Source organism: Schistocerca gregaria, unplaced genomic scaffold (assembly GCF_023897955.1).
Source record: "Schistocerca gregaria isolate iqSchGreg1 unplaced genomic scaffold, iqSchGreg1.2 ptg000240l, whole genome shotgun sequence".
Lineage (NCBI taxonomy): Eukaryota > Metazoa > Arthropoda > Insecta > Orthoptera > Acrididae > Schistocerca > Schistocerca gregaria.
Window position 1 is genome coordinate 1,751,407 of NW_026061752.1, and position 20,173 is coordinate 1,771,579.

The 20,173-nt window shown below is 27.4% G+C and overlaps 2 long non-coding RNA genes across 2 annotated transcripts in view; both read left to right on the top strand.

The window, feature by feature from the left end:
* Positions 1-20,173, top strand: part of LOC126305058 (uncharacterized) — a 56,145-nt gene that overhangs the window by 20,450 nt on the left and 15,522 nt on the right. The window lies entirely within an intron of this gene.
* LOC126305059 (uncharacterized) lies at positions 1,070-18,184 on the top strand. The gene is made up of 2 exons (XR_007553300.1): positions 1,070-1,862; positions 17,459-18,184. It is a non-coding gene; the product is annotated as an uncharacterized LOC126305059 (long non-coding RNA).

Here is a 20,173-nt window from a genome sequence, read left to right on the forward strand (position 1 = left end):
ATCAATCATCAATTAAATATTTTATTGTCCAAGCAATAGCATTGACAATATTATTATTTTCAATTTTGCTGATTCAAATAAAATATCCCATGGGATGGGAAACAGAATTTATCCCATCAATAATAATTAGATCTAGACTATTATTAAAGATTGGAGCTGCACCTTTCCATTTCTGATTTCCAGAAGTTATAGGAGCATCAAGATGAAATAATTGTTTAACATTAATAACATGACAAAAAATCGCCCCAATAATGGTCTTATCTTATTGTATTCAATTAAGAACTTTTATTTGAACAATTATTATCTTAAGAATTATTATTGGGGCAATAGGAGGTTTAAATCAAACATCCTTACGACAACTTTTAGCATATTCATCAATCAGACATCTAGGTTGAATAATTAGATCATTAACAGTCAGAGAAAACATCTGAGAACTATACTTCATTATTTACTCACTATTAAGATTAATTATAGTTTTATTATTTAAGCAAATAAATTTATTTTTCATAAATCAAATTTATTCAGCCAGAAATATAAAAACCGAAATTAAATTCATAATATTCTTATCTTTATTATCTTTAGGTGGACTACCACCATTCCTTGGATTCTTACCAAAATGAATTGTAATACAATCATTAATAGAAAACAATATAACAACTATTATAACTATTATAGTTGTATTAACTACAATTACACTCTACTACTTTATACGTATTAGATTCTCAGCTCTAATTATATCATACACAGAAAATTCGTGATCTATAAAGATAAAGTCCCAAAAATCAAGAATCATTCTTCCTATAACAGTAATAATTTCAACAATAGGATTGATTTCAACATCAACCTTAATTTCATTATACTAAGGACTTAAGTTAATCAAACTAATAACCTTCAAAGTTATAATTAAAAGAATAATCTTTTAGGCCTTAGTAAAATTTTACACCTCTAGAATTGCAGTCTAGAATCATAATTGAATATAAGACCTAAATATGATAAGAGAGAAAACATCTCATAAGTAGATTTACAGTCTACCACCTAAAATTCAGCCATCTTACCGCAAAAATGATTATTCTCAACAAACCATAAGGACATTGGTACTTTATACTTCATATTTGGAGCATGAGCAGGAATAGTAGGAACATCAATAAGAATACTTATTCGTGCTGAACTTGGCCAACCCGGATCTCTAATTGGGGATGACCAGATTTATAATGTTATTATTACAGCTCACGCATTCGTAATAATTTTCTTTATAGTAATACCTATTATAATTGGTGGATTTGGTAATTGACTTGTTCCACTAATAATTGGTGCACCAGATATAGCATTTCCACGAATAAATAATATAAGTTTTTGATTACTACCACCTTCACTAACCCTTCTTCTTACATCTTCTATAGTAGATAATGGTGCTGGTACAGGATGAACAGTTTACCCTCCTCTAGCAGGAGCTATTGCACACGGGGGTGCATCTGTAGATCTAGCTATTTTTTCACTGCACTTAGCAGGTGTATCATCTATTCTTGGTGCAGTGAATTTCATTACAACAGCAATTAATATACGATCAGAAAGTATAACTTTAGATCAAACACCTTTATTTGTATGATCTGTAGCTATTACAGCATTACTTCTCCTTCTTTCACTTCCAGTTTTAGCAGGAGCTATTACTATATTATTAACAGATCGAAATTTAAATACATCATTCTTTGACCCTGCAGGAGGGGGTGACCCAATTCTATATCAACATCTATTTTGATTCTTTGGACACCCAGAAGTTTATATTTTAATTCTACCGGGGTTCGGAATTATTTCACATATTGTATGTCAAGAAAGAGGAAAAATTGAATCATTTGGAACATTAGGTATAATTTATGCTATACTATCAATTGGACTAATAGGATTTATTGTATGAGCACATCATATATTTACAGTAGGAATGGATGTTGACACACGAGCATATTTTACATCAGCAACAATAATTATTGCTGTACCTACAGGAATTAAGGTATTTAGATGATTAGCTACATTATATGGAACTAAATTCAAGTTCAATCCACCATTATTATGAGCTCTAGGATTTATTTTCCTATTTACAATTGGTGGATTAACAGGATTAGTATTAGCAAATTCATCACTTGATATTGTATTACATGATACATATTATGTAGTAGCCCACTTTCATTATGTATTATCTATAGGAGCAGTATTTGCAATTATAGGAGGTGTCATTCAATGATATCCACTATTTACAGGATTAACTATAAATAATACATGATTAAAAATCCAATTTACAATTATATTCATTGGAGTAAATTTAACATTCTTTCCTCAACACTTCCTAGGATTAGCAGGAATACCTCGACGATACTCTGACTACCCAGACGCATATACATCATGAAACGTAGTATCAAGAATTGGGTCTACAATTTCTATTGTAGGAATCATTATATTCATTGTAATTATATGAGAAAGAATGATTACAAACCGAGCAATTATATTTAGAGCTAACATAAGAAGATCAACAGAATGACTACAAAATAACCCTCCTGCAGAACATAGTTACTCAGAATTACCATTAATCTCTAGATTCTAATATGGCAGATTAGTGCAGTAGATTTAAGCTCTACAAATAAAGGTTTGACCTTTTATTAGAAAATATTTATTAATGGCAACATGATCAAATTTATCTCTTCAAGATGGAGCTTCACCATTAATGGAGCAATTATCATTCTTTCATGATCATACTATGGTCGTATTATTATTAATTACAGTAATTGTAGGTTATGCCCTAAGTTATATATTATTTATTGCCTATACTAACCGTAATATACTTCATGGACATTTAATTGAAACAATCTGAACAGCTTTACCAGCAATTACATTAATTTTTATTGCCCTTCCATCATTACGACTATTATATTTACTTGATGATTCAGTAGATGCAATAATTACAATTAAAACCATTGGACGACAATGATATTGAAGATATGAATATTCAGACTTCATAGACGTAGAATTTGACACTTATATAACACCAGAACAAGACCTAGAAAATGATGGATTCCAACTACTAGATGTAGATAACCGAACAATCCTACCAATAAATACAGAAGTACGAGTATTAACAAGAGCATCAGATGTTCTACACTCATGAGCAGTTCCTGCATTAGGGGTTAAAATTGATGCAACGCCAGGTCGGTTAAATCAAGGAACATTCACAATAAAACGACCTGGATTATTCTTTGGACAATGCTCAGAAATCTGTGGAGCAAACCACAGATTTATACCAATTGTAATTGAAAGAACTTCAGTAAATTTATTTATTAAGTGATTACCTAAGATAATTTAAGGAGTTAGTTAAAATAAATAACATTAGAGTGTCAATCTAAAGTAACTAAAAAAAATTAGTACACCTTGAAATTCATCAGATGACTGAAAGTAAGTAATGGTCTCTTAAACCAAATAATAGTAAATTAACGACTACTTCTGATGGGGAAATTATATCCAAATCCCTCAAATATCCCCTCTTATATGATTCTCACTATTCATTATATTTTCAGCTACATTAATCTTGTTTAATCAAATAAACTTCTTCTCATTTAAACCTAACCTTATTAAAGGAGCAGAAAAAGGAACAATTGAAATAAAAAACTTAAATTGAAAATGATAACAAATCTATTCTCAACATTTGACCCATCAACTAACATCTTTAATTTATCATTAAATTGAACTAGAACATTTCTAGGACTATTATTAATCCCATCACTATTTTGACTTACACCATCACGAATTAACATTATCTGAAATAAACTAAATTTAACCTTACATAATGAATTTAAAACACTTCTTGGACCAAAATCATTTAATGGAACAACATTCATTTTCATCTCAACTTTTATTATAATATTATTTAACAATTTCATAGGATTATTCCCTTATATTTTTACTAGAACAAGACATTTAGCATTAACATTTGCAATTGCCCTACCTATATGGCTAAGATTTATATTATTTGGATGAATTAACCATACTAATCATATATTTACACACTTTGTACCACAAGGTACACCGCCTGCATTAATATCATTTATAGTACTAATTGAAACAGTTAGTAATGTTATTCGACCAGGTACATTAGCAGTACGGTTGGCAGCAAATATAATTGCAGGACACTTATTATTAACCTTATTAGGAAACACAGGACCATCTATAGCAATAAACTTAATCTCATTACTAATTATTGGACAAATACTTCTATTAATTCTAGAATCAGCAGTAGCAATAATTCAAGCCTATGTTTTCTCAATTCTAAGAACTCTATATTCTAGAGAAGTATATTAAACCTATGTTAACAACTCACTCAAACCACCCATTCCACTTAGTAGACTATAGACCTTGACCATTAACAGGAGCAATTGGAGCAATAGTCCTAGTATCAGGACTAGCAAAATGATTCCACCTATTTAATATTAACTTATTCATAATTGGATTTGGAATTACCCTACTAACTATAATTCAATGATGACGAGATGTAGTACGAGAAGGAACATATCAAGGATTACATACAGGATTTGTATCAATTGGATTACGATGAGGAATAATTTTATTTATTGCATCAGAGGTATTATTTTTCGTTTCTTTTTTTGAGCATTCTTTAGAAGAAGATTAGCACCAACAATTGAACTAGGAATACTATGACCTCCAATAGGAATTCAACCCTTTAACCCTATACAAATTCCATTACTTAATACAGCTATTCTTTTAGCATCAGGAGTAACAGTAACATGAGCACATCATAGTTTAATGGAATCTAATCATACTCAAGCACTACAAGGATTATTCTTCACAGTGTTATTAGGACTATACTTTACAATACTTCAAGCATATGAATATTGAGAAGCACCTTTTACCATTGCAGATGCAGTTTATGGATCAACATTCTTTGTTGCAACAGGATTCCATGGTTTACACGTAATTATTGGAACAATCTTTTTATCAACATGTCTACTTCGACACTCAATAAATCAATTTTCACCAAGACATCACTTTGGATTTGAAGCAGCAGCATGATACTGACACTTCGTAGACGTAGTATGATTATTCTTATATATCTCTATTTATTGATGAGGTAGATAATTGTTTTTCTAGTATAAATAGTACATTTGACTTCCAATCAGAAAGCTTGATATAAATCAAGAAAAACAATTCTAATTCTATCAACAAGAGTTTTCATTAGATTTATTATTCCAATAATTGTTATAATCCTGGCAACAACACTATCAAAAAAATTAATTAATGATCGAGAAAAAAGATCACCATTTGAATGTGGGTTTGATCCAAAAAGATCAGCACGAATACCATTCTCAATACGATTCTTCCTAATCGCAGTAATCTTTTTAATTTTTGATGTAGAAATTGCACTAATTCTACCAATTGTAATTATTTTTAAAACTTCAGACATTATAATCTGAACAGTATCAACAATATTTTTTATTCTAGTTCTATTAGGAGGACTATACCATGAATGAAACCAAGGAGCATTACAATGAGCAGAATGAAGGGTTGTAGTTAAATATAACATTTGGGTTGCATTCAAAAAGTATTGATATTATCAATCAACCTTAAATAGAATAAGAAGCGAAATATTGCAGTCAGTTTCGACCTGGAAGATTGGTATGTACTACCCTTATTCATATTAATTGAAGCCAAAAAGAGGCGTATTACTGTTAATAATATAATTGAACTATAATAGTTCCAATTAAGGAAATGTAAAGCCAATATGAAAGCTGCTAACTTTTTATATTAGCGGTTAAACTCCGTTAACATTTCTAAAATCTATATAGTTTAAATAAAACATTACATTTTCACTGTAAAAATAATATATCTATATTTAAAAATACTTAAAAGTAAAAATACTTCCTTAACATCTTCAGTGTCACGCTCTAATTATAAGCTATTTAAGTAAACGAAAAACAATATTACCAAAATAAATATTCAAAAAATAAAAGTTAAAAGATAAATCTTGAAATTAGAATCATATCAACCTTGAATATAACCAATTAAATAAATAAATAATCTATATAAACCTTGACCACCAAGTAATTCACCTCAACCATAATCAAATGACTTAGATGAATAATAACCTATTTTTAAAGGAATATATCTAATAAACTTAGTTGAAAGAAAAGGTATAAATCATATAGAACCAGCAAATCTAACAAAAGAAAGTATACTTAAAGAAAATAAATTATGAGAAAAATCAAAATTAGAAATAAGATAACCTAAATAAGCACCTAAAATAACAACTGTAATAGTTAAAAACTTTAAATAATAAGGTAAAGCAATCACATGAGGAATAGGAAAAATTAATCAAGATAAAAGACTACCACCAAAAACAGCAACAAACAATAGACCAATTATTCCAAATGAAATATAATAACCCTTATCATCAAAAGAAAATCTAGAATAAAAATTATTATCACCAGATATTGAATAATAAAACAAACGAAAAGAATAAGAAGCAGTTAAACCAGTAGAAAAAAATAAAGAAAAAAAATTAAACAATTAATTCATCTTAAACAAACCATCTCAAGAATTAAATCCTTTGAATAAAATCCCGCTAAAAAAGGTATTCCACACAAAGATAAACTAGAAACATTAAAACAAACTGAAGTTAAAGGTATGAAATTAACAATTGATCCTATAAAACGAATATCCTGAGAATCCTTCAATTATGAATTATTGAACCTGCACATATAAATAATAATGCCTTAAATAAAGCATGAGCCAATAAATGAAAAAATGCAAGCTTTGGATAACCTATAGCCAAAATTCTTATTATTAAACCAAGTTGTCTTAAAGTAGAAAGAGCAATAATCTTCTTTAAATCAAACTCAAAATTAGCGCCCAATCCAGCCATAAATATAGTTATACAACCAATTAAAAGTAAAAATCAACCACAATTATAAGTATCCAATATTGGTCTAAAACGAATTAATAAATAAACACCAGCAGTAACAAGAGTAGAAGAATGAACTAAAGCAGAAACAGGAGTAGGAGCTGCTATAGCAGCAGGAAGTCATGAAGAGAAAGGAATCTGAGCTCTCTTAGTTATAGCTGCTAAAGCAATTAATATAGTAATGAGCTTTATTTCAAAAGAATTAGAAATAAAATCATAATAATAAATATAATTTCAACCACCAAAATTTAACATTCATGCAATAGAAATTAAAATAGCAACATCACCAATACGAATAGAAAGTGCAGTTATTATACCAGCACTATAAGATTTTACATTTTGATAATAAATAACTAAACAATAAGAAACTAAACCTAAACCATCTCAACCTAATAAAATTCTAATTAAATTAGGACTAATAATTAAAAAACCTATAGAAAGAATAAATATTAAAACAATAATAATAAAACGATTTATATTCTTTTCACCAGATATATAATCCTCTCTATAATAAATAACCAAAGAAGAAATATATATAACAAAAGATATAAAAATAAGAGATATTCAATCCAAAATTAAAGTTATAACAACTATAGAACCATTTAAATTGAAAAGCTCTCACTCAACAAAAACTCTATAATCAATTATTGAATAATAAATACCTAAAATAAAAATTATAGTTCTCGAAATAAACAAAGAAAAAAAACTCAAAGAACAAATAGAAAATAAATTCACGGCCTAAGATGAAAAACTTCATATCATTGATTCCACAAAACAATATTTTTAATTAAAATACTGAAGCAAACTAAACGAAGAAATATTCACCCTTTAAACAGAGAATATTTAAAGGCAATCAATGTAAAAGTAAAAGATGATATTCACGAAAATAACCAAGAGAACAAGTATAAACACCAGAATAATAATTCCCATGCTGAGAATAAGAATATATATACAAAGTATAAACAGCTCTAAAAAAAGATAAAAAAATCAAAGCAAAGAATCTAAAAGAAGATCAAGATATAATTCTATTTAATAATCTAATTTCACCTACCAAATTTAAAGAAGGAGGAGCAGCCATATTTGATGATCTTAAAAGAAATCATCATAAAGCCATTCTTGGCATCAAATTAATTATACCCTTGTTAATTAATAATCTTCGTCTACCTAAACGTTCATAAATAATATTAGATAAACAAAATAAACCAGAAGAACATAAACCATGACCAACCATTAGAGAAAGAGAACCTACACAACCTCATCAATTCATAGTCATCAATCCACCAATAACCATTCTTATAGGAGCAACAGAAGAATATGCAATTAAAGACTTTAAATCAACCTGACGAAAACAAATAAATCTTACAATAACACCCCCAGATAAACCTAAAGACAATCAAAAATAATTAAACTTTAAACCCAAATAAGAAATAACCTTTATAACACGAAAAATACCATAACCACCTAACTTTAATAAAACACCAGCAAGAATTATTCTACCTGAAATAGGGGCCTCTACATGAGCCTTAGGAAGTCATAAATGAACCAAAAACATATTATCTTAACTAAAAAAGCCAAAATTATAAATACATAAAACATAAAATAATAAGAACCAAAATCAACCAATAAAGGAAAATATAAATTATTAGAAAAATCATAAACCTTAAATAAAACTAATAATAAAGGTAATCTAGCAACCAAAGTATAAAAAATTAAATAAACACCAGCCTGCAAACGCTCAGGTTGATAACCCCAACCCAAAATTAAAAGTAAAGTAGGAACTAATCTAGCCTCAAAAAAATATAAAAAGAAAGAAGACTTAATCTAGCAAATGAACAATAAAGCATAATTATTAAAATCAAAACCATAAAAACAAAAAAATTAGAATGATATGAACTTAAATAACCTGAACCTCTAGCAGTGATTATTAAAGAACAAATCCAAAAACTAAGTAAAATTAAACTAAAAGAAAAATAATCAATACCAAAATAATATCTAATTATATTCAAATCAGCATATGAATAAACACAAATTATAAAAACAAAACCCGACAGAAACATTAAAGAATGAACCAACCATCAACAATTATTTAATAAACAAAGAGGGATCAAAAAAATAGTTATAAATAAATACTTTAACATAAAGATAAACCAAAAGAATTAAAAAAATCATTACCATGAGAACGAATTATTGAAACTAAAATAGAAAGACCTAAAGCCCCCTCACAAACAGAAAAAACTAAAAAAATAACAGGAAAAAAATAATCATAATCAAACTCAATAAGAAAAACAATAACTAACATAAATAAAGAAAGAACAATATATTCTAATCTCAAAAGAACCATTAATAAATGTTTACATTTAGAAGAAAAAACATAAACACCAGCAAAATAAATCAATAAAGAAGTAAAAATAAAGAATATAAACATTAGTTTTAATAGTTTAAATCGGTCTTGTAAACCGGAAATAAGTCCAGCCCCCACTTTTAAAACTTCAGAGGTGGAAAAGCTTCCATAATCGGTCCCCGAAACCGGTATTTTAAATAAACTAACCCCTGAAATGATCAAAATAATAATTATATCATTATCAAATGTAATAAATATTAATTTTATTAAATTAAGACACCCAATACCAATAATGCTTTTTATTATCCTTCAAACCTTCCTAGTTGGATTAATAACAGGAACAATAATAGAAAGATATTGATTATCATATATTTTATTTTTAACATTTCTTGGTGGTATACTAGTATTATTTATTTACATTACAAGAATTGCATCAAACGAAATATTTCAGCCTAAATCAATCACTATAATTATTACATTAATAATGTGAGTATTTATCATATTAATATTAATTATTCTAGATATATCTATATTTATAGACTTTTTCAAAAACACCGAAACTATAAATATTGATAATTCAATCAATTATCAAGAAATAACAATATCTTTAGAAAAATTATATAATAGACCAACATTCATTACTACAATAATAATAATAATTTATTTATTTTTAGCACTACTAGCAGTTGTTAAAATCACCAATATTAATCAGGGACCTATTCGTAAAATAAGATAATTACTAATGAATAAACCCTTACGATTAAGACATCCTTTAATTAAAATTATTAATAACTCTTTAATTGACTTACCTGCCCCAACAAATATTTCATTTTGATGAAATTTTGGATCCCTATTAGGGTTATGTTTGGTAATTCAAATCGTAACTGGACTATTTTTAGCTATACATCATACATCGAATATTGAAATAGCATTCAGTAGTGTAGTACACATCTGCCGAGACGTAAATAATGGTTGAATTATCCGAACCTTACACGCAAATGGAGCATCTATATTTTTTATTTGTATTTACTTACATGTAGGACGGGGAATTTACTATGGATCTTATATATATATACATACCTGAATAATTGGTACAGTGATTTTATTTTTAGTTATAGCAACTGCATTTATAGGATATGTCTTACCCTGAGGCCAAATATCTTTTTGAGGTACAACAGTAATTACTAATTTATTATCAGCAATCCCATACTTAGGAACAGATTTAGTCCAATGAGTATGAGGAGGATTCGCTGTTGATAATGCAACATTAAATCGATTCTTCACATTCCATTTTGTATTACCATTTATTATTGCTGCTATAGCAGCAATTCATTTATTTTTTCTTCACCAAACAGGATCTAATAATCCTCTTGGACTAAATGGAGATATTGAAAAAATTCCATTCCATCCATACTTTACCTTTAAGGATTCTATTACATTTGTAATAATAACATCATTATTAATTATACTATGTTTAATTAATCCTTACCTATTAGGAGATCCAGATAACTTTGTACCTGCCAACCCATTAGTAACACCAGTTCACATTCAACCAGAATGATATTTCCTATTTGCATATGCAATTCTACGATCTATCCCTAATAAGTTAGGAGGTGTTATTGCATTATTTTTATCAATTAGAATCTTAATAATTTTACCATTTTATAATAAAACACCATTCCGAGGCATTCAATTTTACCCTATTAATCAAATTTTATTCTGAATTATAGTAGTTGTTGTATGCTTACTAACGTGAATTGGTAAACGACCTGTTGAAGAACCTTATATTATAACAGGTCAAATCTTAACAATTATTTACTTCACATATTTCTTAATTAATGTCCATGTCGCAAACGCATGAGATAAATTAATTAAGGAATAAAGTTAATTAGCTTAGGAAAAGCATATGTTTTGAAAACATAAAATTAGAAGGTTAACTCTTCTATTAACTTTTCTCAAAAAATTTCACTAAACAAATGAGATAAATAAAATCTTTAAACCAACAAAGAAAATAAAAAAATTCAAAGATAAAGGTAAAAAACTTTTTCAAGCTAAGTACATTAATTTATCATAACGGAACCGTGGTAATGTTCCACGAACCCAAATAAAACCAAAAGATATAATAGCAAGCTTAATAAAAAATATAAAAGAATAAAAATCACCGCCCAAAAAAATTAAAGCCAATAACATTCTTATGAAGACAATTCTAGTATATTCAGCTAAAAAATTAAAGTAAAACCACCCGCACCATACTCAATATTAAATCCTGAAACTAACTCAGATTCCCCTTCAGCAAAATCAAAAGGAGTACGATTAGTTTCAGCTAAGCAAGAAGCAAAACAAGCTAAAGCTAAAGGAAAAGAAATAATAATAAATCAACAATAAAGCTGATAGTTTATAAAATCAAACATATTAAAACTACCAATTAAAATAATTAAAGACAATAAAATTAAAGCTAAACTAACTTCATAAGAAATTGTTTGAGCAACAGAACGAAGAGAACCTAATAATGAATAATTTGAATTAGAAGATCAACCAGCAATTATAACAGTATAAACACCTAATCTAGTACAACATAAAAAAATAAAAATCCATAAGAAAAAGAACACATATAAGTTAAATAAGGAAAAATTACTCAAACGGCTAAAGAAATCATTAAATTAAAAACAGGGGAAAAATAATAAAGTAGGTAATTAGATATAATAGGAATTGGCTGCTCCTTAAAAATTAACTTAATAGCATCTCTAAATGGCTGAGGAATTCCAACAAAACCTACCTTATTTGGACCCTTTCGAATCTGAATATAACCTAAAACCTTACGCTCTAATAAAGTTAAAAAGGCAACACTAATTAAAACACAAATAACCAATAAAAGAAAATTCAAAATAAATATAAATAAATCATAAAGTATCAATTCTATTTGTAGAAAAAATCTACATAAATGAATTCTAAATTCAACACATTAATCTGTCAAAATAGTAAATAAATTAATATTAATCAATATAACAAAAAATATTTTAACCATATGGTCCTTTCGTACTAATATGGATTAACAATCTTAGGATAGAAACCGACCTGGCTCACGCCGGTCTGAACTCAGATCATGTAAGAATTTAAAGGTCGAACAGACCTAATCATTGGGCTCCTGCACCCAAAATTTTTCTTAATCCAACATCGAGGTCGCAATCTGCTTTGTCGATATGAGCTCTCAAAAACAATTACGCTGTTATCCCTAAGGTAACTTCATCTTATGATCATAAATTATGGATCAAAATAACAAACATAAATAAATGATATAATAATGAAGAGTTTATCTATTCTTCATGTCACCCCAACAAAACATCATCATTAAATATAGAAAGACAAACAAAAAACTATATAAAAGTAAAATGTCAAGCTCTATAGGGTCTTCTCGTCCTAAAGAAGAATTTAAGCCTTTTGACTCAAAAGTTAAATTCAAAAATTTATTAAGAGACAGTTGATTTCTCGTCAAGCCATTCATTCCAGCCACTAATTAAGAGACTAATGATTATGCTACCTTTGCACGGTCAAAATACCGCGGCTCTTTAAAAATACGCTCAGTGAGCAGGCCAGACCTCAAAATATAAACAAGAGGACATGTTTTTGATAAACAGGCGGAAATCAATTTTGCCTAGTTCCTTATAATAAGTTCACAAGGTAAAAATTTCATACAAATAAATATACTAATTCTATCATTATTACAAAAATTTTAAAATTAAATTAATAATCTTAATAAAAAACCAAAAATATTTATAAAATCAAAATAAAAAATAATGAACTAAAACGTAATCTTAAAGATAGCTGGTTTAAAGCTTACTATTATATTTCTATAAAATAAATTATAGGTTATTAACTTCAAAGCTTATCCCTTAAAGAATAAATAAGTTAATATTTTTACTTAAAAAATTAAATAAAAACAAATAACTTTAAAAAATTAAATTTTTTCTTAAGAAACTAGATATCTTGGGAAACGATTAACATCTCATTTCTATAAATAATTTAATAATAATTATGATACATTAACTATAAATTATTTATAAATCAACCCAAATCGAGACAAGTAAAATAAATACTAAAATTTTGATAAACCCTGATACAAAAGGTACAATAAATAAAATCTACTTAAAAAAATTTAAAATAATATTTCATAAAACACTTACATTACCAATAAACTATAATTTAAAAAATCAATTCTGTAAAATATACTAAGACAAAAATACAATAAAATTATTTATATTAAATAATTAAATAAACAAAAAATAAATATAATAAAATAAATAATCAAGATATCCTGATTTGCACAGAAAAATTTTCAGTGTAAATGAAACACTTTACTAATAAGTTATATCTTGAAACTCTTCCTAGATACACTTTCCAGTACATCTACTATGTTACGACTTATCTCATCTAAATTGAAGCTACTTTAAAATAAAATAGAATAATCAATAATGAGAGCGACGGGCGATGTGTACACATCTCAGAGCCAATATCAGTTAAATTAAATAAATTAAATTACTATCAAATCCACCTTCATTAACAGTATTTCACTATCAAATCCGTTATAAACAAAAATCTATTGTAACCCACCTCTTAACTATAAGCTGCACCTTGACGTGAAATATTTTATAATTATAAATCTTGAGAATTATAACTCTAAAAAGATTCTCTGATAACGGAGATATACAAACAAATAAATTAAGTAGAGTAAATCGTGTATTATCAATCATGGGGTAGGTTCCTCTGAATGGAATGAGATACCGCCAAATTCTTTGGGTTTAAAGACCTTAACTAATAGTACCCTGGTAAATATAATTAACATTTAAAATAATAGGGTATCTAATCCTAGTTTATTATTTAAATTTCACAGATTCATAAAAAGGGCCACAAATAAATTTTAACATTTCACCTTACAAATTTATATTTCAACCCTAATAATATAAACGACTGTTTTAACCAATAATATTCACTTGTATCAATCGTATAACCGCGGCTGCTGGCACGAATTATGCCGATACTAAATCAATTGCTAAATCCAAAATCACTTGATAATTAAATCAAATTACTGCAAAAAGAACATTTAGTCTAACAAAACTTACATATAATACAAAGAAAAAGTGAATAAACAAGCAAGAATAAAACTTTTAAAAATAAAAAATAAGAAAATTTTAAATCTATTAATTCAGGAAAAAATAAAAGATTCAAATATTTAAAGAAAAAAAAAGAAAAAAACCACAAACATTAACAAAAAAAAAAGAAACGCCCCTATGTATGACCACAACAACTTCTCTATTATATATAATTAAAGATTAATATGGAACATGTATAGCAATAAATGTATTATATTCTTTCTTATTTAATCTTTCTTTTCACTAATAAATAAAGAAAGATTAAATAATATAATAAATATATTTTATACAATTATGTAATTTAATATAATATGTTATTAATATGAATTCTTTTTTTATATTAAGTTAACTTTCATATATATTAGTTAAATAATCTAATTATAGATAATTTACATAATTATATTATTATAATTAATATAATTATATATATTAATTATAATATTTTATATTTAAATTAATAATTTTATTTATTATATCCAATTATAATAATATTAAATATTAAATTACATATTATTATATATATTATATTATAATAACCTATTTTAAGCTAAAAACATAAGTAGCTATAATCCTAGGTAAATAATTGCATTAAAATAATCAATTGATAATGGTAAGATGAACTTATAATACTTTAATTTCAATTAAATGTAATATATTAATATAAATTATTTATTATATATATATATATAAAAAAAATAAAATGAGCAGGATAAATTAATCCTAATTAAACAAAATAATACATAAAAGAATTTCAAAAAAAAACTTTCGATTTATATATTAAATAAATGAAGTGCCTGATTAAAGGGTTACCTTGATAGGGTAAATAAAGTAAATAAAATTACCTTAATTAAAATTACATAAGATAGAATTAAACTACCTCCTTTAGTATCAAAAACTAACGTGCATCATACACCTTAATGTAAAAAGGTAAGCTAAACAAGCTAATGGGTTCATACCCCATTTATAGAGGTATCAATCCTCTCCTTTTTAATGACCAACAATTCTACAAAACTTCTCTTCCTATCAACATTAATGATAGGAACGATCCTGTCCATTTCATCAAATTCCTGATTTGGGGTTTGAATAGGACTTGATATCAACTTACTTTCATTTATTCCGCTCCTAACAAGAAATAAAAATATAATAATAAATCAATCATCAATTAAATATTTTATTGTCCAAGCAATAGCATTGACAATATTATTATTTTCAATTTTGCTGATTCAAATAAAATATCCCATGGGATGGGAAACAGAATTTATCCCATCAATAATAATTAGATCTAGACTATTATTAAAGATTGGAGCTGCACCTTTCCATTTCTGATTTCCAGAAGTTATAGGAGCATCAAGATGAAATAATTGTTTAACATTAATAACATGACAAAAAATCGCCCCAATAATGGTCTTATCTTATTGTATTCAATTAAGAACTTTTATTTGAACAATTATTATCTTAAGAATTATTATTGGGGCAATAGGAGGTTTAAATCAAACATCCTTACGACAACTTTTAGCATATTCATCAATCAGACATCTAGGTTGAATAATTAGATCATTAACAGTCAGAGAAAACATCTGAGAACTATACTTCATTATTTACTCACTATTAAGATTAATTATAGTTTTATTATTTAAGCAAATAAATTTATTTTTCATAAATCAAATTTATTCAGCCAGAAATATAAAAACCGAAATTAAATTCATAATATTCTTATCTTTATTATCTTTAGGTGGACTACCACCATTCCTTGGATTCTTACCAAAATGAATTGTAATACAATCATTAATAGAAAACAATATAACAACTATTATAACTATTATAGTTGTATTAACTACAATTACACTCTACTACTTTATACGTATTAGATTCTCAGCTCTAATTATATCATACACAGAAAATTCGTGATCTATAAAGATAAAGTCCCAAAAATCAAGAATCATTCTTCCTATAACAGTAATAATTTCAACAATAGGATTGATTTCAACATCAACCTTAATTTCATTATACTAAGGACTTAAGTTAATCAAACTAATAACCTTCAAAGTTATAATTAAAAGAATAATCTTTTAGGCCTTAGTAAAATTTTACACCTCTAGAATTGCAGTCTAGAATCATAATTGAATATAAGACCTAAATATGATAAGAGAGAAAACATCTCATAAGTAGATTTACAGTCTACCACCTAAAATTCAGCCATCTTACCGCAAAAATGATTATTCTCAACAAACCATAAGGACATTGGTACTTTATACTTCATATTTGGAGCATGAGCAGGAATAGTAGGAACATCAATAAGAATACTTATTCGTGCTGAACTTGGCCAACCCGGATCTCTAATTGGGGATGACCAGATTTATAATGTTATAATTACAGCTCACGCATTCGTAATAATTTTCTTTATAGTAATACCTATTATAATTGGTGGATTTGGTAATTGACTTGTTCCACTAATAATTGGTGCACCAGATATAGCATTTCCACGAATAAATAATATAAGTTTTTGATTACTACCACCTTCACTAACCCTTCTTCTTACATCTTCTATAGTAGATAATGGTGCTGGTACAGGATGAACAGTTTACCCTCCTCTAGCAGGAGCTATTGCACACGGGGGTGCATCTGTAGATCTAGCTATTTTTTCACTGCACTTAGCAGGTGTATCATCTATTCTTGGTGCAGTGAATTTCATTACAACAGCAATTAATATACGATCAGAAAGTATAACTTTAGATCAAACACCTTTATTTGTATGATCTGTAGCTATTACAGCATTACTTCTCCTTCTTTCACTTCCAGTTTTAGCAGGAGCTATTACTATATTATTAACAGATCGAAATTTAAATACATCATTCTTTGACCCTGCAGGAGGGGGTGACCCAATTCTATATCAACATCTATTTTGATTCTTTGGACACCCAGAAGTTTATATTTTAATTCTACCGGGGTTCGGAATTATTTCACATATTGTATTTCAAGAAAGAGGAAAAATTGAATCATTTGGAACATTAGGTATAATTTATGCTATACTATCAATTGGACTAATAGGATTTACTGTATGAGCACATCATATGTTTACAGTAGGAATGGATGTTGACACACGAGCATATTTTACATCAGCAACAATAATTATTGCTGTACCTACAGGAATTAAGGTATTTAGATGATTAGCTACATTATATGGAACTAAATTCAAGTTCAATCCACCATTATTATGAGCTCTAGGATTTATTTTCCTATTTACAATTGGTGGATTAACAGGATTAGTATTAGCAAATTCATCACTTGATATTGTATTACATGATACATATTATGTAGTAGCCCACTTTCATTATGTATTATCTATAGGAGCAGTATTTGCAATTATAGGAGGTGTCATTCAATGATATCCACTATTTACAGGATTAACTATAAATAATACATGATTAAAAATCCAATTTACAATTATATTCATTGGAGTAAATTTAACATTCTTTCCTCAACACTTCCTAGGATTAGCAGGAATACCTCGACGATACTCTGACTACCCAGACGCATATACATCATGAAACGTAGTATCAAGAATTGGGTCTACAATTTCTATTGTAGGAATCATTATATTCATTGTAATTATATGAGAAAGAATGATTACAAACCGAGCAATTATATTTAGAGCTAACATAAGAAGATCAACAGAATGACTACAAAATAACCCTCCTGCAGAACATAGTTACTCAGAATTACCATTAATCTCTAGATTCTAATATGGCAGATTAGTGCAGTAGATTTAAGCTCTACAAATAAAGGTTTGACCTTTTATTAGAAAATATTTATTAATGGCAACATGATCAAATTTATCTCTTCAAGATGGAGCTTCACCATTAATGGAGCAATTATCATTCTTTCATGATCATACTATGGTCGTATTATTATTAATTACAGTAATTGTAGGTTATGCCCTAAGTTATATATTATTTATTGCCTATACTAACCGTAATATACTTCATGGACATTTAATTGAAACAATCTGAACAGCTTTACCAGCAATTACATTAATTTTTATTGCCCTTCCATCATTACGACTATTATATTTACTTGATGATTCAGTAGATGCAATAATTACAATTAAAACCATTGGACGACAATGATATTGAAGATATGAATATTCAGACTTCATAGACGTAGAATTTGACACTTATATAACACCAGAACAAGACCTAGAAAATGATGGATTCCGACTACTAGATGTAGATAACCGAACAATCCTACCAATAAATACAGATGTACGAGTATTAACAAGAGCATCAGATGTTCTACACTCATGAGCAGTTCCTGCATTAGGGGTTAAAATTGATGCAACGCCAGGTCGGTTAAATCAAGGAACATTCACAATAAATCGACCTGGATTATTCTTTGGACAATGCTCAGAAATCTGTGGAGCAAACCACAGATTTATACCAATTGTAATTGAAAGAACTTCAGTAAATTTATTTATTAAGTGATTATCTAAGATAATTTAAGGAGTTAGTTAAAATAAATAACATTAGAGTGTCAATCTAAAGTAACTAAAAAAAATTAGTACACCTTGAAATTCATCAGATGACTGAAAGTAAGTAATGGTCTCTTAAACCAAATAATAGTAAATTAACGACTACTTCTGATGGGGAAATTATATCCAAATCCCTCAAATATCCCCTCTTATATGATTCTCACTATTCATTATATTTTCAGCTACATTAATCTTGTTTAATCAAATAAATTTCTTCTCATTTAAACCTAACCTTATTAAAAGAGCAGAAAAAGGAACAATTGTTATTGTTATTGTTTAGTTATTTATTATCAAAATGTAAAATCTTATAGTGCTGGTATATTAACTGCACTTTCTAATCGTATTGGTGATGTTGCTATTTTAATTTCTATTGCATGAATTTTAATCATGATTTTTAATCATGTATAGTTGAAATCAATCCTATTGTTGAAATTATTACTGTTATAGGAAGAATGATTCTTGATTTTTGGGACTTTATCTTTATAGATCCCGAATTTTCTGTGTATGATATAATTAGAGCTGAGAATCTAATACGTATATAGTAGTAGAGTGTAATTGTAGTTAATACAACTATAATAGTTATTGTTTTTATTTAATTTTTTAAGTAAAAATATTAACTTATTTATTCTTTAAGGGATAAGCTTTGAAGTTAATAACCTATAATTTATTTTATAGAAATATTCTTTAGGACGAGAAGACCCTATAGAGCTTGACATTTTACTTTTATATAGTTTTTTGTTTGTCTTTCTATATTTAATGATGATGTTTTGTTGGGGTGACATGAAGAATAGATAAACTCTTCATTATTATATCATTTATTTATGTTTGTTATTTTGATCCATAATTTATGATCATAAGATTAAGTTACCTTAGGGATAACAGCGTAATTGTTTTTGAGAGCTCATATCGACAAAGCAGATTGCGACCTCGATGTTGGATTAAGAAAAATTTTGGGTGCAGGAGCCCAATGATTAGGTCTGTTCGACCTTTAAATTCTTACATGATCTGAGTTCAGACCGGCGTGAGCCAGGTCGGTTTCTATCCAAAGATTGTTAATCCATATTAGTACGAAAGGACCATATGGTTAAAATATTTTTTGTTATATTGATTAATATTAATTTATTTACTATTTTGACAGATTAATGTGTTGAATATAGAATTCATTTATGTAGATTTTTTCTACAAATAGTATTGATACT